At 48.5% G+C, this 23,754-nt stretch overlaps 1 protein-coding gene across 7 annotated transcripts in view; it reads right to left on the bottom strand.

The window, feature by feature from the left end:
• Positions 1-23,754, bottom strand: part of BCLAF3 (BCLAF1 and THRAP3 family member 3) — an 856,420-nt gene that overhangs the window by 517,570 nt on the left and 315,096 nt on the right. The window lies entirely within an intron of this gene.

Below are 23,754 nucleotides of genomic sequence, written 5' to 3'. Positions count from 1 at the left end.
GAAAAAAAATATATATATTACAACACATCTAGTATTTATAAGCCAGGCGAAAATAATGCATGAATTGTGTTTGGCACATAATCAAATGTTATTTCAAACATTTAACCCCCTTTATGAAATTTATTATGAAATATTTTTAGCAGATCAATATTAACAGCACCAATGCTTCCAGTATCTGCTTCACTATAAGCAATATGTAAGGTAGATCACAGCAAGACTGACTTAAGATTGTATGCAGTACCCTTTGGGTGCACTACAACAACCCTGACCCTTTGCAATAGGCACCCAACCTTTGGTATAAGTATGTACACCACAGGTTGGTAGCGTGTTGAGCAGCCAGGCTTATCTCAAGAGGGGTCAATGTGAGCTGTAGGGTAGTTACAGATTCACAGTGACAAGCATTCAAATAAACGTACACACAAGGATTCTTGATTAAATTATTAAACAGAGTAAGCCTTCTTCAGCAGGGAGCAATATAAAGCAACACAGAAATAAACTTAGTTTTCACAATCAGCAAATACCCTTTTTGGATGGCACAGACACTACATACACCCTCAGGTGACTTCAATAGTTAGGGTGCTGGGGACATTAATATATCACTGTTGCATCTAGAATCAGACTTTGGAGTAGGTCAAAGATAAAGTTTATTTAAACCAAACAAGAGATCACACAAATATTCTGAAGCAGGCAAGTACTTTTGGTAACCCACAATGCAAAGTTAGTTAACCCCTTTCTGGAAGGAAGACGCAACAAATAAGCAGGGGATGGAAGAGTCATTCAGGGAGCCAGGCCAGCCAATGTTAAGTTAGCAAAAGTCAAGGTGAACTGAAGCACTTCTTGCAGCTAAGTAGAGGTCTTTGTAGAATAAGAAGAAATCAAAGTAGGGGTACAAGCTGATTAGGCTTCTGAGGTAAAGAAGCCGTTAGCAACTTCACAGATGCAATCAAGACAAGTCTCCAACGAGGACAAGTGCGTTACACGACAACAGGTAAATTCTCTTAGACTGTACAGTACCTTTAGGTTGAACTAAAGTGCCGCAGATTACTTCTGTTCCTGTGCAGCTCTGCAAATCCTGGTGTTCCTGGGCCTCAGTCAGGGGGACAACAGTGAGGACTTCTGGGGACTCCTGCACTGCAATGGGACAGTCACCGACCGCAACAAGCAATCTTCAAACAAGTGGCACTTCGGTTTCAGCTCCTCGCATCTACCACAAATAGCAACACTGCAGTTCCTGGCCATTGAGATGGGCTTTCCTTGCATCTGGGGTCCAGCACTCTGAGGTGGCTCAGGCTCGACCAGTCCCAATTCCTGGGAGTCCAGAGGATCGTCCTGGTGCTCTTGGCCAGCTTAAAAGCAACACACACAATCTGGTGTGCCTCTCCCTGGCTATTCGCTTCCAGCAGCAACTGCAGTGGAATTTCAACCAGCTCCGAGAGGATGCCCAGGTGGCTTACTTTGGAGTGGATTGGTCCCATGAACTCAAGGTGAGAAGTCGTCCTTGCAAGGCTTCTCTAGTCGAAACGAAATTGGAGTTTCAGCACAGCTGCAGTGCTTCACCAGGCAAACCAATGGTCCAGGAGTTGCAGTAGGTGTCCCTCTTCAAGTTCTTCTTCGGATTCCTTCGTCCAGTGGTCGACTCTCCTTCCAAACCAAAAAGCCTCACCTTTTATGCAGGTTTCTCCCATTCATTCCAGCCAACCTGTCAGTCACCCAGCAGGGTGGCTGTCCTTACCTGACAGACAGCCCACCAACCACTGAAGAGTGCATTCTTGTCTCCTAGGAAATTAAGTACATGGAGTTGTCGGCACCTCCCTCACTTCCTGCCCCCGCTAGACACCCTGGAGCCAGAGGCGGGCTTCACTCGTGAATCACACGAAAGGTAAAATTAACCAAGGGACCAAACCTGGTTTGGCACGCAGAGTAAATCTCAAGAAGGACCTTTCCACAAAGAAATGGCAAAAAAAAGACGACCATGGCCATTTTGACAAATTTCACCCTTGGGTGCTTTACTGCAGCTGCGAATGCAGCCCGCGTTAAAAGCACACCACAGTAGTTAAAAGTAAACCACTGCCACCAGCCATTCTTCGAGGAAAGGGTAACAAAATTGTTACATAAGAAGCTAGACAAAGGGGATACTAAGTAACCCCTCCAGCAACCTATTGTAAGATAGTGAATGCTGGGTCTAGAAATTAATAGTTACTCACTGTAGTGACTAACGTACTCTTTGTCCCCTTTCCTCCATACTGTATGGGTGTCCCTCGCGAGGGATGGAGACAGACTTTCACCAGAAAAAAAATCTTCCCCCCCTTAAATTTAGAGGGGCGCAGCCCCAGGAGCATGCGCTCGCCTGACTGCCCACTCCTCGGTCCCCAATGACATATCGACAATGATCAGCATTGCCCAATGACACCAGTATTATGTGGGAGGATGGTGGGACGTATGGAGGAAAATGGGACTATGGAAGAAGAGTATGTTAATCACTACGGTGAGTAACTTAATCACTCTTACGTCCCGTCCCCTTTCCTCCATACTGTTTGGGCGATTACAACTGAATGTAGCCCCAGGGTGGAGAGGAGACCCTCCTTAAGAAAACAGGTTTCTTAAATCGCCTACCCGAATGCCGCGACCGACCTAGAGGTGGCGTCCAAACAGTAGTGTTTACCGAACGACGCAGGGGTGGCCCAGATAGCAGCCCTGCTGATGACCTGCCACGGCACCTGCTGTTGGAACACTATGGCCATGGCCTTGGCTCTGACCGCACGGGAATGTACGTTAGCTGGCACTGGTTTGTGCAGTCCCTCATAGGCCCCCTTGATGGCCGTGACCATCCACCTTGCTATGGAGGACTTATGGAGGCCCAATAACCGGGCCTTGATCCACCGAAAGTGACAAACGAGACATCCGACTTGCGGAAGTCCTCGGTTCTGACCAGGTAGTATTTCAGCACGCGTCTGACATCCAGAAGGTGCAAGACCCGCTGAGGCTCATCCTAGGGTAGGCGAATAAAGTGGGTAAGACCATTTCCTCGTTGAGATGGAAGAAGGTGGCCACCTTGGGTAGGAAAGCAAGGTGCGGCCGCAGGACTACCTTGTCCCTGTGAAAAGTGGTGTAGTGTTCTGGTGCCACTAGGGCCTGGATCTCGTTGACTCCGCGAGCTGAGGTGAGGCCCACGAGCAGAGCGGTCTTAATGGTGACCAGTCTGAGGTCCGCGGACGCCATAGGCTCAAACAGTTTGTGCGCCAAGGCCCCGGTTAAGGAGAATTCTCAGAAATGTGCCACTTCCCTCCACCTTAGAGAGCCCCAGCAACTTTGCTGTATTTTGAGGACTTTTTTTTTTTAACCTGACGAGAGTAAGACCCTTTTCCCCACTCTCTCGTGTATTTTAATGTGACTTTGAACACTTTCTTTTGGTTGTGGAGTCTGAAACTCCATAGGCATCATCTTATACATTGTGTCACACAGCACCTTCATTGCAGTGGCAGAGGGAAGTCTTTCAGATTTCCCAAAGGTTTCAATACCTTCTCTGGGATAAACTACTGTTTCCCAGAGCAGTAAAGTGAAATTGACTTTACTTACATTTGTAACTTTCTAGACCCAGCACACACCATCTTAAAATAGCCTGCTCAGGAACCACACTGCAAGGGCTATTTTGTGAGAAGCAGGTGGAGTACCCTGTCCCCTTGCTGGGCCAGGAGAGGATCAGGGTCCAGCGCATGGTGAATGCGTGGTCTGTTCGAGAGGCTGAGAAGCTCTGAGAACCACGGTCTGCAGGCCACCAGCAAGCTATCAAAATGATGCTGATGTGCCTGGACTACTGTATCCTGCAGATCACCCTGTGGACAAGGGGTGTGGGCGGGAAGGCATATGCCGTAATGTTCCAGTGCTCCGACTCTTCGGGGCGAGGCATTGGAACCACTGCCATAAGCCCCAGTAGGTGTTGGTGCCACCAGGCCAAGGTCACAGGCCTGAAGAGGAAGTGAGCTGTAGCTTTCATGTTGGCCGCGATCTTGTCCTCCGAAAGACCCTGACGGAGCTAGTGTCCCAGATAAGGCCCAAGGTAGTCAGGCTCTTCTTGGGCTGCAGCTAAGACCTCTTGAGATGGATAGTGAACCCCAGGTCGTGGGGTGTGTTCATCAGTGCGGAGGCAGTATGGTGAACCGCTTCCGGAGAGGTGGCACGGACGAGCCAGTCATCCAGGTATGGGTAGATGTGGTGGCCCTTAGGAGGGCTGCCACTGCATAAGTCAACCTGGTAAATACCCTGGGAGCCAAGTTGAGGCCGAAGGGTAGCACCTTGTATTGGAAATGGAAGCCCATGATCCTGAAACACAGAAAGGAATGATGCGGCTGCCAAATCGATACTTGTAAATAAGTGTCCTTCAGATCCAGGGAGCACATCCAGTCTCCCCTGTCCAGTGTTTCCGCAATATGAGCTGGCGTAACCATCTTGAATTTTTGCAGAGGGAGGGTGGAAAGGTTCAACACAACTCTAAGGCCAGCCTGGTGATTCTTCTGTATGGCGAAAATCCTGCAATAAAAGCCCAAGCCTCGCTGGGAGGTTGGGACTTCTTCCACAGCCTGGCTCTCGACAAGCAACCGGATCTCCGCCAGCAGAGTTGCTGTCCCAATCTGTGTGAGAGAAGGAGAGGAAGGTACTCGGGAGGATAGCTCAGGGGCAACATGCCCGTCTTGGAAGCAAGACGACACTGAGCACAACAGGTTCGATCCCCAAGTCCGCGCTTAGAAAGCTCTGGGTATTTAAGCGCATTATAAATAACCCATTGTATCGTACCAATAAGCGGTACCCCGTGGACTACGGAGACGATCCAAGAGTCAGAAAAATTCTGGCACCAAAAGTTGCACGTGAAAGGCAAGCCTGCCACCCACCGGAGACACGTGGACCCGAAGGGGCGCGTCATGCTTTTTTTCCCTATGAGGCTGTTGCAGAGTAAGGGGATTGGAAAAAAAGCCTTGCCCCCGCCTGCCCCTTTTGTTGTTTCCACCACTGCTGACTTGGAGAAGGGTCAGGTTGTCTGGACTTCCGTTCTTGGAAGCCTCGGAACCCGCCAAACACCTGTCCCTCGTCAGAGCATTGCTGCGACTGGGTGTAAGCCTTGGGCACGGCCTTCGTAAGAATCAATAAAGACTTTGCAGTTTGCGAGCTGTTCTTTTTAATACAATTCCTCCTCCATGGTAGCGGAGGAGGTCACAGCCCTCGAAGGGAAGGTCCAATATGCATTCCTTGACATCGGCCTTAAACTTAGTAGCCTGGAGCCAGACCGTCCTTATGTTGTGTCGAGGCACAGAGTGTGGCTTTGGCCAGGGCAACTACGTCTTTCTGCATCAGGATCCCTGTCTTGGTGGGGGGGGTCTTAGGGTGAGGATTTCTGCTAAGACCTCCCCCTCGGGCTGCTCTACCTCAGGCTGAGTAAGGCCCAAATACTCTGCCAAACCTGCAAGGTGTTCGTGGCAGGCCCTGGCTGAAGACTGCATGTCAGGGTCCTCCTCGTTCGTGTCCATCAGGCTCGGGGTGGGGGGACAGGGGGTCCGGACCTGGTGGAGGAGTGCTAAGGTCGCCGTGGGCTGCAGAGTGGAGACCGGAGTCGGTGGCTGCTGTGGAACCGCCTTAACTGTGGGAGGCAGGGAAGCCGGAATCGGAGGAGCTGGCTGGGGCAGCGGCGTCTGCGCTTGGGCCTGTAGCACCGAGCCAATCGGAGGAATGACTGAGTGCCGGTGTGGTGATCTGAGGGAGCATGTCCCTGATGGCATCCCGGAGGATGGCCCCCATCTGGGGAGTTTGCATCAGCCCTAGGAACCTTACGAAGAACCTGTCTTCGGGGGCTGTAGAGGTGGCAGGTGATACGGACGGAATGGCCAAGGGCAGCTGGGGCACACTGCCAGGGGTGCAGGGGAAACCTGCCTTGCACTGCCGATGGATTTACTGTAGGCCACGCACCTGGTTGACAGCATTCCCACCTTGCGAATCCTCCACCCGTTCTGCAAGAGGGGGCATCGAAAGAGCGGCCACCTTGTCTGGCGTGGCAATATTTTTGTCGAGCTGCGTGCAAAACGTGCCTGGCTCGCTGGAACCAGCCCCGTCCAAGACGATTGGTGTTGGAACTAAAGGCCTATCCTGCACCTCAAGCTGTGACCTGGAAGGCATATTGCCCTGGGAAGAGCTGCCGGTAGTGCTGCGTGAAGGCGCCCCCTTCGACGTGATGCTGCAACTAGGGCATTGCCCAGCGTGAGTAACCCCGGTAAAAACTTTGCGGTCCCTCAGTACTGACACCAGAAGAATCCAGAGACCCCTCAGCCGTGAGGCCGACCGCTGGACTAGCCGGAGTATGTGTGCTGGTACTAGAACCCAACCGGTTCCTCCCGGTCAGGTGCTTCATTGGGAAGGAGTCGCCATTACAGGGTGCGATGGTGAATAGAGGCCTTTCCTTCAGCCTCAAGCGATGTTTGACAAAGTCCTTTAGGTCCTCCGGAGGGGACTTCTGGAAGAGCTCCCTCTGCCTAGCTAACCTGTTCTTCAGTGCCTGTGGAGACACTGAGTCGCACGCGGAACAACCTTCCCAGCCGTGGTCAGGGCCAAGGCAGCATATGATATGATGATATGGCATTTGTAACGTACCTATACACAAGTGTTTCGCATAGGCAAAGGGCATGGGGTTCAGATGTAGGGAAGAGCCCCTCGCAGGCTGGACATCTGCTGGAGTCGGTATGCGCTGGGGAGGAGCGTGGCAGCGGAGGACCAAGTACCCAGTGAAAAGAAAAAGACAGATAATATCCGGGGAAGAGTGTGTGGAATTACATGGCCGAAGCCAAACCCAGGAGCACTGGTGAATTCGGCCTGTTCCTGTCGATGCAGAAAAGGGGACTGAGAGTGGCGCCGGTGGGCAGAGTCAGGAAAGCGCATGCTCCCGGGGCTGCGCCCCTGCGTGCCTCTAAATTTAAAGGGGAAAAAGATTTTTTATGGTGAAAAAGGTTCCGTCTCCCGTCCCTCGCGAGGGACACCGATACAGTATGGAGGAAAGGGACGCGAGGTAAGAGTAAGTTACAAATGTAAGTAATGTCAATTTTACTTTACTGCCCTTGGAAACAATAGTTTATCCAAGGGAAGGTATTTAAACCATGGGAAATCTAAGAAGACTTCCCTGTGTTACTGCACTGAAGGTGCTGTGTGACAATGTAAAAGATGATGCCTACGGAGTTTGTCAGACTCCATAACCAAAAGGAACAGAGTTCAAAATCACATTAAAATACATGAGTGGGGAAAAGGGTCTCTCACTCTCCAGGTTAAAAATGCAAGTCCTCAAAATCCAGCAAGGTTGCTGGGGGTCTCTAAGGTAGAGAGGAATTGGCACATTTCTGAGAATTCTCCCCAACTCCGACTGAATCATGTCCCTTCATTTTCTCCATTCACATATCACCCTGTACTCTAGAGACCACAAAAAGATGTGCTTGCTTAAATTATTGGTCTTGGAGGGAATCCCAAGACAGCAACATTTAGGTTTCAGGAAGTTCTATCCACACGTTGGTTACACGGGGTCCATATAATGCTGACTCTCCAAGGGGTTATCATGGATGAGCATTGGGGGTTATCATGGATGAGGATTGAAGGTTATATGCTCTCAGGATGGGACAATGGTGGAAAAGGTGGCACATGGTAGAATATAAAAGCACACAATAAGGGTATGTTCACACAGTAGTTCTAAAAATGTATGCTATATATTCGGCTTTGGTAAAAAGGGTCATGTGTTACTTTAGTATTAAGGTTTTCTGACTTTGCCAAAGATTATCAGGCACTTAAAAAGAACCTTAGCATCCAGTTCACAGGTATTGAACAGAGTTTAACTTCGATGTTAAGCAACGGGATCAACCCAAGAAGAAAGCTGCAGCACAATTCAGGGTGCTGCTTAGGTGGTACATAATGCTTTATGTGCCCATTTATATCCTATGTGACCAATTCCATGAGATGCAGGCGGCAACCCCCAGCAAAGAAAATGGCACAAGAACCTGGGACAACTATGCTGGACCTAGCAGAGATGAATCAGATACCTGTGCTTGGTGCAGCTACTTCTATTGGCAAGATTGCAGCCTCCATGATGAGGATGGTATAGGTGGGGGCTGGAGGGGCGAGGGGGAGGGGGGTAAATCAGGTGCAGCTAAGATGTAGAAGCAGTTGTAGTTCTTGTTTGAGTTGAGTGCCTAGGTGAAGGGACAGTTGTGGATTTTTCCGTCCTTGAGTTAGGTCTTAGTAAAACCATTCAACCGAGACAGTACAAGACTCCACTCTTAGTATAAGGCTGTACTACCAAAGTATAGAGCAGCCAGGCTGGTCTTAGGAGAGAGGGCTGTAGGAAAGTACATAGAACCTGTAGTACACCGAGGATTAAAACCAGAAGTGATATAAAAAATAAAAGTTTATTATAAATCTAAGTAGGCCAAGTTAATTCTTGGGGTAAGCACTGGCCATAGAGTCAAACACATTATAAAAACACAACACAATGCTTGAAGGTACACAGACCAAAGCATAAAACTTCTATGCAATACCCAACAGTCATTGTAGGGAAGCCAGATAATATACACATTTAGTATAGGCCACACCTATTCATGGGGAGTAAAAACCATGAGTTACTTTTAGATTACTTCACAGTAAGTCAAGGGTACTAGACCCTGTCAGTTATGCAGTGACGCTCAGCAAAGAAATCACATAGTAAACTAACTTGCAATTATACTTTTCTGAATAGTGGAACATTCAAGGGGCAGTAAAAACCTATAACTATTATTCAGGATAGCACACAGTTATACTAGGTGAGTAAGACCTTTTGGTGGGTGGTCGGTCCAAAAACCGAAAAAAAATATCGAATTACAAAAATCTCGAATTGAAAATCTCAAAAAAAATCTCGATTTATTTATTTATTTATTTATTTATATGTATTTGTGGGTTCAGGTAAGTATAAAAAAAAGGGTAAAATAAAAAAAAAATGAAAAAGGGGGGTTGGGGGAACCCCCCATTTTGAAATAAAAACGTATTAAAAAAAATTCGAGATTTTTTTTTCGAGATTTTTTTATTCGGTGTTTTGACTATAAACCCTTTTGGTTCAATATGCAATTATAGTTGCTTTTCAGCTCAGTGGAACACAGACTAAGTTAGCAAGAATTCTTCACACTAATTTGAGATTGCATAAGGCAGACCAAGTTCAACTACACCTACAGAACACTAGAATGGCACACAGCTATTATAGGCAGGTAAAATCTAATGTTGTAATATACTATTACAGTTGCTTTCAGGTCAGTGGAACACAGACTGAGGTACGCAATAACTAACTTATTTTAGGATGGCACACAGCTAACTTAAGGTAAGTAAAACCCATATGCTTTTTTTAAAGAAGCTAGCAGCAACTTCAAGGTATGTCTACAAACCCAAGACTGTTTTATCAGCTGTATAAAACAGACCAGGGAAAGCAAAACCCAATGTTACACTTTAAGAATGACTCAATGTTAGTCCAGGTAGGTAAAACTCAAGGCGTAATTATTCTAGACAGGCTATACAGCAGGTCAGGAGAAGCAAGAGCCAGTTGGTGAAATTCCACACTAATATTCTGAAAGAAATAGTTAAGGGAAACCAACAGCATTTTTGGGAAAAGAGGCATACCCAAATCACAGGTGAGTAAAACAAACTTACTTATACTTTTCAAAATGGCACAACACCCACTTAAGGCAAGCACAAACTTTTGTAACGGCTCACTTTCAGAGTTACAGTTACCAACCAACTCTTTCACAAGTGAATACTTTTAAACACATGTTCTACTTTAAGCTAGAACCACTTACTTATTCAATCCTTCCCTATTCCATTGCATGAGTTCACTCAGAGGTAGAAGAGGGACCATAGTGGTCCAAGAGCCAGCAGTAGGCAAAGTGAGATGGGTTCTGTTGCAGGCTAAAGTCAGAGTTCCTGTGGAAGACTGTTCAAACAAGTAGTTCACTTTAAAGTTAGGGTCCTGGGACTCCAGAGAAAACACACTGGGAGGATTCCAGTAGTGGGCGTGGATAAACTTGACGAGGACTCCCAAGTCCAACAACACCCCAAATATTTACAGAAATCACACAGCCTTAAGGCAAGTAAATTCCCCAGCCAACACAGTACCTTAGCACAGAAGAAGAGTTGCAGCAAGAACACTCTGCATCAAAAACCCAGGTAGCTGAATTCCTTTATCATGAAGAGAGCAAACTGGAAGGACTTTTGAAGCCGGGATCACGGGGAAGGCTCTAGGCAAGAGGTTCTTCACATGGTTTATTCAGCAAAGGCGAGGTTGCAACGGGGGAGACTTCAGAATCTGCAGCCAAACACCTGGCTGCTGAATTCCTTCATCAACAAGACTGAAGACGGGACACTGGAAGGGCTTACGCAGCAGGGATCAACAGTGAAGGCTCCAAACAAGAGTTTCCTCACGGCCAGATGCGGCTCTGTGGTTTTTGTTGCCCTTTTCAGGAGCCAGAACAAGACTAAATATTGCTAGATTTGCGTCGTTTGTAAGGTCCAGCACTCTGAGGAGCAGGCTTTTGGGACTTGATTCATGTCTCGAAGGGTCTAGCAAGACGCCACCAAAGTTTTAGCTCTATTCGGAATTCTGAAGACCATGCACCACACAATGGCTTAAGGTCCCAGGGTATTGGGATATTGCAGCCCGCAAGGTCGCAGCACGATGTGGGATGGCTCCAAATGCAGGTGTTCGAGTCCACTGCATCTCACTAGTCTGTCCTTTTTGGGATTTCCCTCCCACAGGCCGATTGGAAGGAAGGGTAACAGCAGGCGCCAAGTAAATAGCAGGCTCTCTGGCAGGCAATCGTTACCGCCCTCGTTTCTTCATCTTCCTCTCCGGATTCAGCTCCAGTGGTCGACTTGAGAGCAGCTTTCAGATTCAGAGTATTTATCAGGAACTACAGCACAACATCTGCATTTCACAGCAAGGGCGATCTGGCTGTCCAATCGGGACAGCCAGTCCCCCCCCCTCCCCCCCCCCAATGGGAGCTGTCCACTTTCAGGCACCGAGGAAGACAAAGGGCTGCAGAGTTTTGGACGACTCCTCGCTTCCTGCCTTTACAGACACTCTGGAGCCTGGGCAGGTAACCCATAGGATTCCCACCAAAGACTAAATATCCACTGGGGTTGTTCCCACCTAGAATAGCAGGGGAAGACCTCAGAAACAGCAAGCAAACACGAAATGGCAAAAGAAGGTGCCCACCCTTTTAGAAAAATGGTGGCCCTTCTGTGCATTACTAAGGCTGAATTAACAGCCTGCGAGTACTGAAGACTAATGGTCATAAAAGTAGTTAGCCTGCCACCAGCCATCTCAAGGTAACTTGCAGGTAAGTAAGAAAGGGGATGCATTGTATCCCCCCCCAGCACTCCACATAAGGTGAGATGTGCTGGCTCACTTCTAAAATGTAAAGGGGGATGAAAATCACCATTTACTACTTGGTAACTGTAGTTCGCCCAAGTACATTAACAGGGGAGCCCATAGGGGAAACCCAGCCTAAGCCCAAAGGTTCTAGGAAACTAACTTGAACCATAAGCTATGGACACACAAAAACGTCACCCATAAAAAGGGCTAGGAGAGCAGGGAAAAAAACATTACCCTCAACCTAGGGACAAAGCAAAATAGTCAACTAGTCAAAGCAAAACGTTCTGGGGTTGACGGGTCAGGAAGATTCATCATGGATATGAAAATGTTACCAAACACCCACCAGCCACTCACCAATTGGAGGGGCATAAACATTTCCCACAAATGCCAAATCGACAGAGCGCAACAACAGAGCCGGATCCAATCAAGGAGGGTTCAGGGGAGAGGGGAGGTGTCACCCACGAGAACATTTTAATAATGGGTTAAAATAGTGCATTATACAGCACACTTTCTATGAAAAAATGGGTAAAAAGCTAGACAGATTTCAATTGGTTTTGTAGGGAAACAATAGTTGCAATTCACCAACAATGCACATGAGCATTTCCCACCAAAGTTTTGTGACAAATTATAAGATATTCACTGTAGTGACTAACATACTCAGTCCATAGTCCCCCTCCCTCCATACTGTATGAACCTTTTTCACCAGAAAAAACCTTCCCCTTTAAATTAAGAGGGGTGCGGCCCAGGGAGCATGCACTGCCCTGACGCCGCAGCCACACCTCAAGTCCCCATTGATGCGTCGACAACAGATTTAACATTGCCTAATGACACCAGTATTATTAGGGGGGGGGGGGGAGTTGGTGGGCAGTATGGAAGAAAGGGGACTATGGACCAAGTAAGTTAGTCACTACGGTGAGAAACTTATAATCACTCTTACGTCCCGTCCCCTTTCATCCATACTGTATGGGCGATTACAACTGATTGTAGCCCCAGGGTGGAGAGGAGACCCTCCTTAAATAGGTATGGAATGCGATGGCTGTTGCCTTGGCCCTGACTGCGTGGGCATGCATGTTGGCCGGGAGCGGCTTGTGCAGGCCCTCATACGCTTCTTTGATGGCAGAGACCATCCAGCGGGATATGGAAGCCTTAGAGGCCTGATCTTGAGCCCACGAAAGTGAAACGGGACGTCCGATTTGTGGAAGCCATTGGTCCTGTCCAAGTAGAATTTGAGGGCACGCCAGACATCCAGGCAGTGCAACACTGTGCTTCGTCCTTGGGATCGGGGAAACACGTAGGAAGGACGGTTTCCTCGTTTAAGTGGAAAGCAGACGGAATCTTGGGCAGAAATGCTGGGTGTGTCTGCAAGACTACCTTGTCCTTGTGAAAGGTGGTATTTGGCTCAGAGGCGACCAGCGCCTGGATTTCGCTGATTCTACAAGCCGAGGTAAGGCTGACTAGTAAGTGCGTCTTGATGGTAACCAGCCTGATCTCCATGGACGCCATTGCCTCGAACGGTTTGTGCGCCAGGGCGCCCAAGACTATGTTAAGGTCCCACGCCAGGTGCGGGCTCTTGACGGGCGGGTAGAGCCTTGCGAGTCCCATCAGATGGTTCTTGACGATAGGGTTGGAGGAGGAGAAAATGCCCTCCTCAGAGTTCCTGTAAGCCCCAATGGCTGCAAGGTATGCGCGGCAGGTGTCCACCTGCACGCCTGAATGAGTGAGGTGCACCGAAAAGGAGAGCACGCCGTCCAATGTGCATGCCAGGGAGTCGATTCCCTTGGAGTCTGCCCAGTGGCAGAATCTGGTCCATTTGCTTTTGTACTGGGCCCTGGTAGCTTTGCTCCTGGCGCCCTGTATGATCACCAGATTGGCCTGTGAGAGGCTAAGGTGGCGAAGCCTTACCTGCTCAGGTACCACACTCCGGGCTAGTTTCCCTGGTGCAGGGTGGATGACTCTGCCCCCCTGCTGAACCAGCAGATGTGCTGGGCCTGTTGGGAGGTGAATCGGGGGCACTTCTGAGAGACTGGGCAGCTCCGAAAACCATGGCCTGGCCGGCCACCACTGAGCTATTGGAATGATTAGGAGTGGGCCAGACTCCTTGATTTTGCAATTACCCTGTGAAATCAGGGGAGTGGGTGGAAAGGCGTAGGCTTTCATGCCGGTCCAAAGGAGGTGAAATGCGTCTGCCAGAAAGCCGGGGCCCTGACCTTGCCAGGATGTGAACTGGGGGCACTTCTTGCTGTGCCAGGTGGCAGAGAGATCCACCTCGGGGTTATCCCACCTGTTGAAAATCTACTGAATAAGGTTGTTTCAAGGCCACTTGTAATTGTCCACTCCCAGCCTGCTGAGCCTGTCCGCTGAACTGCCGTGAGGTAAATGTCGTTTTCCAGAGTGCACTCCCACATGCTAATCGCCAGTCTGAACAGAGGCGATATGGTCCTTCCATGCTTGTTGACGTAGTACATGCTGGATGAGGACAACCTTGACCCCGAGAAATGCCCCGAGCGCCTGCCAGATGGCGTTCAGCTCTATCCAATTGATGTGGCATTTCTGCTGCTATCGAGTCCAGGTGCCGTGGACCGAGACATCGTCGAGGGTGGCTCCCCAGCCCTCAAGTGAGGAATCTGTGGTGATGGTGGCCTGCAGAGTCGTCGAGGTATGGGTAGATGTGGAGGCCCTGCGTTCTGAGGAGGGCCGGCAAAGCAATTCATGAGCATAAAGCCCATGGGGTCCGAGTTGAGGCCAAAAGGAAGGACCTTGTATGGAAAATGGTAGCCTATGATCCTGAACCGTAGGAAAGGACGATGGGGCTGCCAAATCGGGACGTGTAGGTACGAGTCCTTCAGATCCAGGGAGCACATCCAGTATCCCCTGTCCAATGTCTCTGCTATAAAAGCTGGTGTAACCATCTTGAATTTTTGCAGGTGCAAGGAGAGGTTGAGGGTGGAAAGGTCCAGCACAACTCAGGCCCGCCTGGTTCTTCCGAGTGGCGAAAATCCTGGAGTAAAAGCCAAAGCCCTGCTGGGAGGCTGGGACTTCCTCTACTGCCTCTCTACGAGCGACCGGATCGCCGCCAAAAGAGTTGCTGTCCCAACCTGTGGGGGGGGGGGGGGGGGGGAGGAGGCTGGGATAGGAAGGCGGTACTACGGAGAGGATCCAGGGGTCCGGGAAAATTCTGGCACCAGAAATGTGCATGGAGAGCAAGCCTGCCCCCCACCAGAGACACATGGACCTGAAGGGGCATGTAATTCCTTCTTTCCCCTCAAAGGCGGTCGCTGAGGAGGGGGACTGGAAAAAGCCCTTCCCCCCCGTCACCCTTTGTTGCTTGCGCCGGTTCCGAGATGGCGAGCCATGGAACCCTCCGTATGTACGACCCCTTTCGGAGCGCTGCTGAGATGGAGTGTACAATTTGGGCATGGTCTTTGGCAGGATGGACAAAGACTTAGCTGTTTGTGAGCTTTTTTTCTTTTTGTCCAGCTCTTCGTTCGTGGAAAAGTGGAAGAGCTTCCCCCTCGAATGGTAGATCTAGTATGCGTTCCTGGACAACCGGGTTGAATTTTGCTGCCCAAAGCCAGGCTGTCATTCTCATGTCCATGGCAATACAGATGGCACGGCCTGAGGTATCAATATTTGCCAATGGGTTCCATGAGGTCATGCGAGACCAGCTTGGCCTCAGTTAGCCCCGCCTTAAAGTGCGTTTGGCTCTGGGTGGGGCGTTCCAGGAGGAAGTATAATCTTTGGTTGGCGACTGCCAGCATGGCATACGCCTTGGCCCGATGTAGAGGTAAAGAGGCGTTGGAATAGAGTTTCATGGTTGGCCCGATGTAGAGGTAAAGAGACGTTGCAGATCATCTCCTTGCCTAGCAGCGCCGCAGAGGAAGAGGCTGAGGACGACTGGGGCTTGGAGTATAGTGATGCCGGAGCGATCACCGAGGAGTGTGGCTGAAGATGGGCCAAGAGCAAGAGTGCATCTCCCCCCTTCACCTGCCTGTACTTGGCGTCCAGGTGTCGATTGACCGGCTGGGCCGAGTGGGGTTCGAGCCAGCCCTTCTTGGCCAGGGAGACTACATCGGTCTGCATAGGTATCCCCAATTTGGCTGAGGGGCGTTGTGTGAGGACTTCACCAGAACCCCCTCTGCCGGCTGCTCGACCTCAGGTTAGGGGTAGGCCCAGGTACTCCGCCAGACCAGCAGGATGTTCGTGGAAGGCCCTGGCTGAGGATGGCGTCTCCTGATCCTCCTCCTCATCCGTATCTGGAGGAGTAGTTGGTGCCAGAGGCTGGGACATAGGGACCGCAGGCGGAGGTTGCAGAGTTAGCTGTGGAGCCGAAGGAGGCGGCTGCACCGGGGGCTGGGGGCCCGATGGAAGAGTCTGTGGTGCCACTAGCATGGCGGGAATTACTTCAACGACGGTGACCTCGAGGACAACGCCCATCAGAGGTGACTTCCTGAGGCTGAGGAATGTCTCGAAGAAAACCTCCTCACTGACTGAAGCAGTGGCAGGGTGCGCTGACGGGGTAGCGGGGGTCTGCTGAAGCTGCTGCATACCCTGGCCATACAGACATGAAGGAAAGCTGCCCTGTGCGTAAGAGGGGTAGGCTGTAGGCCACATACATGGTTGAAACCAGTCCCACCTCGACGAATTCCTGGAATGGCACCAGGCGGGTGCCTCTTTCTGGCACGGTGGCCATTTTGTCAGGCTGCCCGCCACGTGCCTGCGATGTGCTGCTCGGCACAATGGGCCCAGCCTCCTCCAGGACTCGAGTGGATCACAAGGCCTACCCTGCTCCTCGAGCCTAGGCCCGGTAGGTGACACCCCTCAAACCTTCTGGTCCCTCATCGTCACCGGGAGGATCCCTCGGCCTGGAGGCAGATAGCTGCAGAGGCCTCTGTGCAAGCGCTGATAGAAGAACCTGACCAGTCCCTCTCACCCTGGAGAGTCCCTGGGAAGGAGTCTCCCTTGCGGGGTGCGATGGAGAATATCAGCCCCATCTTCGGCCTGGCACGATCTTTCACAAAGTTCTTGAGGTCCCCCGGAGGAGACTTCTGGAAGAGGTACCTCCACCTGGCTAATCTGTTCTTCAGCGCTTTCGAGGACAGAGTCACACGCTGAACAAGCTTGCCAACTGTGGTCTGGGCCAAGGCAACGTAGGCAGAGGGCGTGGGGATCTGAAGTTGGGAATAGCTCTTTTGCAGACTGGACACCTGCTGAACCCTGTTTAAGTCGACATGTGCCGGGGGGAGGCACGTGACGCCTGAGGACCGAGTACCTGAAGGACAAAACGACAAAAAGAAAAGTCCAGAAGTATCTGTGCGTGGAATTACATTGCCATGGCCAAACCCAGGAGCGCTGGTGAATTCGGCCCGTTCCAGTCGACGTGGAAAAGGGGACTGGGGTGTGGCGCATGAGGGTGGAGTCAGGGCAGCGCATGCTCCCTGTGCACCTTTAAATTTAAAGGGGAAGAATGTTTTTTTTTACTGGTGAAAAAGGTTCTGTATCCCGTCCCTTGGAAGGGACACCCATACAGTATGGAGGAAAGGGGACGGGACTTAAGAGTACTGTAAAGATGGATTTCTGGAATCTGGCCTGGTGGACAGATTTCAGGAGGCAAACCTAGTTATGGTATACTGGGAGTTTAGCCAGACCAATCCAGGTAAGCGCGGAGAGTGGTCAATGCCAAGACTTAGGAGAGGCGAGTGCGGTCAGGGGTCCACAATGAGGCCACACAGTGAAATACACAATGATCCTGGTAAGACCAAAAATACTATATTTAATATTTATTAGTTCTAAAACATTAGGAAAATGAATCGAGCAGGTAATATCACACAACTCTTGAATATAAAACAAATACAGTTGGTTACAAAAATGCACACAATTCACCAATAGAATTAAGCAATTGTATAACCAGTCCACAGGAATATGTCCTAATTTTATGAGTCCAACCCTAAGTTGAATGGGGCCTTGTGCCCCAAAGTTCAAAGTACCTTTTGTAGATGGGACACTCTTAGAAAATGCTCTTGTGGATATGAAGATTGTTCCATAAGTCTTTCAAAGGGATTTACAGTTCAGTAAAGTACTTTCCACAGTTTCTAGAGCAGTTTTTTTTCAACAAACACTTAAAAAGCAATGGAATGGAATATGAATCAAAAGTTCTTTACAAATGTTATAATTGAAGCGATAGGGGCACCAATAAGTATAGCGACTGTCAGGTTTTCACATTTGCAAGGGTCCTTTTAGAAGTTACAGCTATTAGTCCTGGAAAGCTAGAAAGAGGGGTTTGTTAAAGTATTGAATTATTTAAATCATCCCAGGTGTGAGGGTAGAAAATGTCACTAAAAGATTTGTTCATATTTCCTTAACTACTTTTTTCCAATTAGAAAGATGAGATTCTCCCAAGCCAAGATGGTGGAACACTTTCTCAGCAGTAATTCGTTTGGTTTACTGCAGGCAGCATTGTGTTGTCATTGTGGAATGTTCTAAAAAGTTCTAAACTGCCTTTCATTAAAGTTTCTACCAGAGTAGGTCATGTTTTAGTTAGCTCCAATAAATGAGGTTTATTTCCACATAATAAGTGGTAGATTACAGTATTATAGCTTAACTAACATAGTATTCAAGTTTGATTAAGACTGCAGTAGAAGAAAGAAACTAGTTTCAAGTGACTCAGAAGCTGAGCAACTGTTTCCAGAAACTAGTTGCAAGTGACTTTGCTGCTGAGCAGCTGTATCCAGTCATCCAGTAAAAGACAAAGCTAAGTGAACTTTTGGATCTTTAGAGATCAATTTATTGGGATTCAAGTGACAATTTATGTTAAAGTTTCTCTACTGAAATCAGAGCAATAATTTGTAAGACTGGTTAACTTTAATAAGATGGTAAGCGCGTATTTTGTTATTTAGTAACCACTAATAAGGCACGCGGTTCTATGCGCTGCGTTTCTAATGTTTAAACATTAGAAAGTACCAACTTCATTATCTACGAGCGCGAGTCGGTTCTGTATTGCTCGCCAGCACGTACCGAGTGTATTTGGATGCGCGCGATTAGAAAAAAGGACCCAACGACGCGGCCATCTTGGAATTCATTATTTCTTCAATACGAACGCGTTTCTTCACGGAGGATGTTCGAAAGTATTTGAAGCCTTAGATTAAGCAGAATTCTTCCGATTTTGTCCACAGTTCCAAAATAACATCTTCGTCCAATATAGTACAAGGTATTATTTAATTTCTAAAAAGTTAAGTTCAAAAGTTACTTCAAAACTGGAACTGTAGTAGTGATAGGTTTTTGGGTGTTTATTTTTAAAGGACATCCGAGGTGGTGTTAGAAGAAAAGATTAATGATACTACATTGTCAAGAATCGAATTACAGCAGACTACCTACAATATTGCTACATAACCTCTGAAGAAACTAAATAGCCTAATGGCAATTCGAGCTTAGGCTACAGGTAAAAGAATCTAGTAATCAGAAGGTTAGTCATTGTAGAGAAATAGAAAAAGGTATTCCAAGACTGCATTTTTATTTTAGGAACACTACTGAAAAATAATACCAGATCTTTCCTGCAAAGACAGACAGAAGTGCCAGCAGTAGGAGTGCCAGAGAGTTCCAGGCTTGTCTTTTCTCTCAATCCAATTCCCCTTTCCCCTTGGGCTTGCCTGTCCAGTAGTTTTATTGTTACAGGATTGTTGGGCAGGCAGGCTTTGGGGGTTTAGAGGACCAGCTTCACTCCTGCAGGAATCTTCAGCATTGGTTCTGACAGTGACTACTCACCAGCCTTACTTCGATTTTCCCGGAAAACATGGCAGGTTGAATGGGAGTGGCAGGAGATCCAGCAGAACAAGCCGGAGGTGCAAGGAAGTTTAATCCAGGAGCTGAGTGTAACCCAATCCAGCAAAGAAATGCAGCAGGTACCGATGCAGGAATCTTCAGGACACGACCAGACGGGATGGATGGTTCCAGGGACAGTCACCGCATAAAGGAGACAGTAGGCATCACTCCAGTCATGGACAAAGTAAGCCTTCGAGAACAGGACCTGGTCTATGCTGATACAGACTTTGCAGGAAAGTCTTGTAGGAAAAGATAGCGATTACTGAAGTTCCAGGAAAAAGCACAGAGCAGAAACTCACCTGGCACGCTAGCTCATTTCCTAAGGCTGCAGGATCGTTCGAAGGCATCGGCACTGGTTGATCCCACCAGTCCAAAGGGTGTAAGCACCAGCAAGGGTCTTCTGAGATCAGGTAGTAGAGCAGGGCTTCACCAGACAGCAAGAATGGTCACCAGACCTCTTGAGGATTAGTCATCCGGTCTTCAATCGTCTGCACAGCTACACAGGATACTTTGTGTTCGGTAAGAATTGGTGCAGTCACATTGAGACTACACAACACTTACTTGTTCGGTATTAGGTAACTAACCTTTTGGTATAGGTCTGGACTACACATGTTGGTAGTGTGACTGACGGATACGTGTGAGCTGTACAAAAGAAATGTATAATACAAGTAGCCAAGTAACACTTGTAACCAAGGTTTTAGTTCTAAATAGTCATTTATTTAACATCCATTAAAAAGGCAATTTATAGTAACAATGTAAATTTACTTTAATATTACTTTTCAGAATCAAAACAAGTTAGTGGATAATCTTTGGATATGCATCATACACAACTCCTACACCCCAAGGGGAATTCCATCACAAGGACAGAATTGCATTTATATCTATCACACTTGTAAACTTTGCAGATTGAGGTTGTAGAAAGGAAAGGGTAAGAAGGAAACATTTTCAGAGTTTCTCAGTAAGTGTGGGGACAACTAAATCTTTCAATGAAAAATCTAGATAATCCTTTGTTAGGTAAGATTTGAACAGAACTAGTAAATCTTCCCGACCTGGGTCAACCCCAGAACTTTTTGCTTTATTAGTGGGATATTTTTCCTTAATACCTCAGTGAGTGGGAACCTTTTTCCAGACTCACAGATTCTAACTCTTTTTATGGGTGTCAACTTTAAGACTCTGCAGTGTCTTTTTAAAGTTATCCTCTTTAACATATTGGTAATAAGTGCCTGTTGTGCCGAGTTACCCTAGATGCTCCCCTTTTAACTTTTTGCTAAACCTTGGGTGAACTACAGTTCCCAAGGGTAGAAAGGATCTTTGGATCACTTTTACATTTTGTTAAGTGAAAACAGCACACCTCACCTTATGTGGAGCGCTGGGGAGATACAATGTATCCCCTTTCACACTAAAACTAACAATTCTGTTACAGTGAGAAGCTTGCCTTCAATGGCTGGTGGCAGTGATAACTTGTATTAATGTGGTGCACCTTTACTGCGGGCTGTGTTCATAGCTGCAGTAAAGGAACCTAAGGGTGTCAATTTTTACCAAAATGACACCAGTCTTCTTTTTTCACCATTTGAGTGTTTGTCATTTCTTGTTCCTTCCCCTGACATCCAGGCGGGAAATTCCTTTGTGTGATTTTTAGCTTCGGCGTGAGTCCCTTGGACTCCCCGACCAGGCTTCAGTCTGCCTGTGAGAGCAGAAGTGAGGGAGGAGTCCAAAACTCCAAAGCACTTTGTTTTACGCCTCGCTTGAACAGGGACAAATCGCAGGGGGGGTCTGGCTGACATGATTGGCCAACCAGACTGCCCCTTCTTGTAAAATGCAGGGAGAGACTGCAGAGGTTGTGCTGTAGTTCCTGATAAAGGGAACCTGGAAGAGGAAGGAAACGCGGCAGAAACGATGTCCAGCGACCGGAGAGCCTGCTGTGTAACCAGAGCCTGTTGTAGCCCTTCCTTCCAATCGACCTGGGGACTCCGAAAACAATGACCCCGACCCAGAGCCTGGTGAGACCCTCGAGACCTACATTTTGAGCCATCCCACGCGTTGCTGCAACCTTGCGTTGCTGCAATACCCTGGGACCTCGAGCCATCGTGCGGTGTACGGTTTTACGAACTCCGAATCTCCATGAAACTATGTGGGCATCCTGGTGGATCTCCAGAGACACGAATCGAGTCCGAAAAATCCCCTCACCTAAGTGCTGGACCTTTAAAACAACGAGAATTCAACAGCGATTTTCTGTCTTCTTCTGTGCTCCTTGAGCAGTGGCCAAACCCGAAGAACCGCATTCAGCTCAACTCTAAAGTAAAGTACTCACCTGTATCCCAGTTTGCCTAAGGAACTCTGACTTTTGCTCCTAAAGAACCTAGTCTGACACTGCCTGTTGGTCACTAGTCCTAGTGACTCCCCCTTCTGCCACCGAGAACACTCATGCTCCAAGAATAAGGGAAAGACTTTCAAGGGAATGGGACGTTTGCCTAGAAAAGAAGTGTTTAAAAGTTACTTACTTGTAAAGAGTTGGTTGGTAACTGTAATTCTAAGAGTGAACAGTTACAAAAGTTCTTACTGATCTTGAATGTGTGATGCACTATTCTTAAGTCTGGTTAACATCTTTTCTTCCTTAGCAACAGTTTTGCGAGTCTAATAGAAAGTAGATGTGAAGGTATTTTACTCTCCTGTGATTAGGTTGCGCCTCTTCCCAAAAGTAAAGTGTTGGTATCACCAGATTATTCTTTTGAGGATAATTGTAGGAGTGTCCCCCAACTGTGTCTTGCGTGGCCTGGAGAGCCTGCGAACAAGATGGCTCCTTCAGTGCCTCCGGAGCTCTGGTGAGACAAAGGCCCAGTACAGTGCAGACTCCAGATGCCCTTGTACTTGCCTGCTGTAGCGGAGTCCATGTGTAGGTCACGTGAGGTGGTAGGACAGGGACAGCAAGGTGACTGCGGCAGGGCTCAGCTTTACTGCCAACTTGAGGGGACGGGATTTGCCTGCTCCTGACAAGTGCCTCTTATCACGCTGGCCTGCGGTGCCCATCCCAGGCTCACAGCACCACTACACCTGGAAGTACCGGTGTGAGGGATGGGCCACCAGTCATAATTTTCTTGCATGCACTCTGTCCTCTGTTAGGATGGGCAAGCACGGGTGGGGGTGTTTGGAATGCTGGCCATTCAGCGATCCTGGCCTCCCAGCAGAGGTCTTGCTGTGTGCCTACTGCACCCTGTAGGAGCGGAGGACTATGCTGGGCCTCCTAGGCACCAAATCCGGGATTGAGCTTCTCCTAGGCAGGAGGTTGTAGCAAGTGAGGGAGAGATCACTTGCAGGCAGCTGATTTCCTGGAGAAGGGCGTGGGCCAAAAAGGTACCAGTTTTCACAGATCTGAACCTCTAATCAAGGTGGCCTCCCTTCAGTTTTTGCAGCTGCTGATAGACTAGTGTCTGCGGTGGCCCTCAGTGAGTCATGGCGTATGGCTGCATCGCCTAGGGTTGGTGCCCCCATTATGGAAGAAATCAGACCCCCCTTCCTGAGTTGCTATATATTTACTAGATTTTTCAATTTTATACCAAATCGTTCACCTGTGAGACCCCCAGCAAGTTTGCTGGACTTATGATTTTTTTTTTGTCTGTGTTCTTGGGAGAGTTTTCTTTGTGTTAACACATGTTCCCAAGGATTGAGGGATACTTTATCCTTTTCCTTTTGTGAGATCAGCTCACGCCACCTTATGTGGAGTGCTGAGGGGTTTCACGGTATCCCGTTTCTCACTGCTCCTGTAAAATGTTAGTTATAGTGACAAGCATACATGAATAGCTGGTGGCAGTGAACGCGTTTTACTGGCTTTTGGGTACATTTTACCCGCAGGCTGTGCTCACAGCCCTGGTAATGCACAGAAGGGTCACCTTTGACCCAAAATGATTACTATTCTTTATTGGCCATTTCTTGTGTGCTTTTCCTTTCTTGGTCCTTCTGCTGGGTGGGGTACAGAGGGGGTCAGGGCGAGGGCCTGGTCTGACTTTGGTCTTCGGCGGGAATCACTTGTGAAGTCCGTCTAGGTACCAGAGTGTCTGAGGACAAGAAGCAGGGGAGGATCACAAAACTCTGCTAGTATTTGCCTTCTGGCATGCCTGCATAGAACCAGTTCCAACTGGGATGCTGGCTGTCCTGAGAAAAAACAGCCACACCCCAAAGTTTGACTGTAGCAGGAGTGCTGATTGGCTGGGTTATTTATTATGGTATTTATTGAGTTCTGACCTAGCTTCAGGAAGCATTAGAGCCCTTTACAGCGGCAGATGCATAACTGAGCACTTTTCAGCAGTAACAGAACAGATACAGCAAGGGATAGGATATAGAGGGACTTAGAGGAGGGGTACAGCTGTACAGTGTGGCAGGGAGGAGAGCTGTTAACTGTCTAGCAAGTCAGGGGGTGGGGAGGGGGATGTGATTGCTAAGTGTAGAGGAGCAGAGACACCTTGAAGAGATGGGTCTTAGTCATTTCCTGAATTGCAGGAATGTGGGGCAAGTCTGATGCTGACAGGGAGGAG

This window comes from Ambystoma mexicanum, chromosome 7p (assembly GCF_040938575.1).
Source record: "Ambystoma mexicanum isolate Mex_15411 chromosome 7p, UKY_AmexF1_1, whole genome shotgun sequence".
NCBI lineage: Eukaryota > Metazoa > Chordata > Amphibia > Caudata > Ambystomatidae > Ambystoma > Ambystoma mexicanum.
Note: the sequence above shows the minus strand (reverse complement) of the source record. Positions and strands in the feature narration are given on the sequence as shown.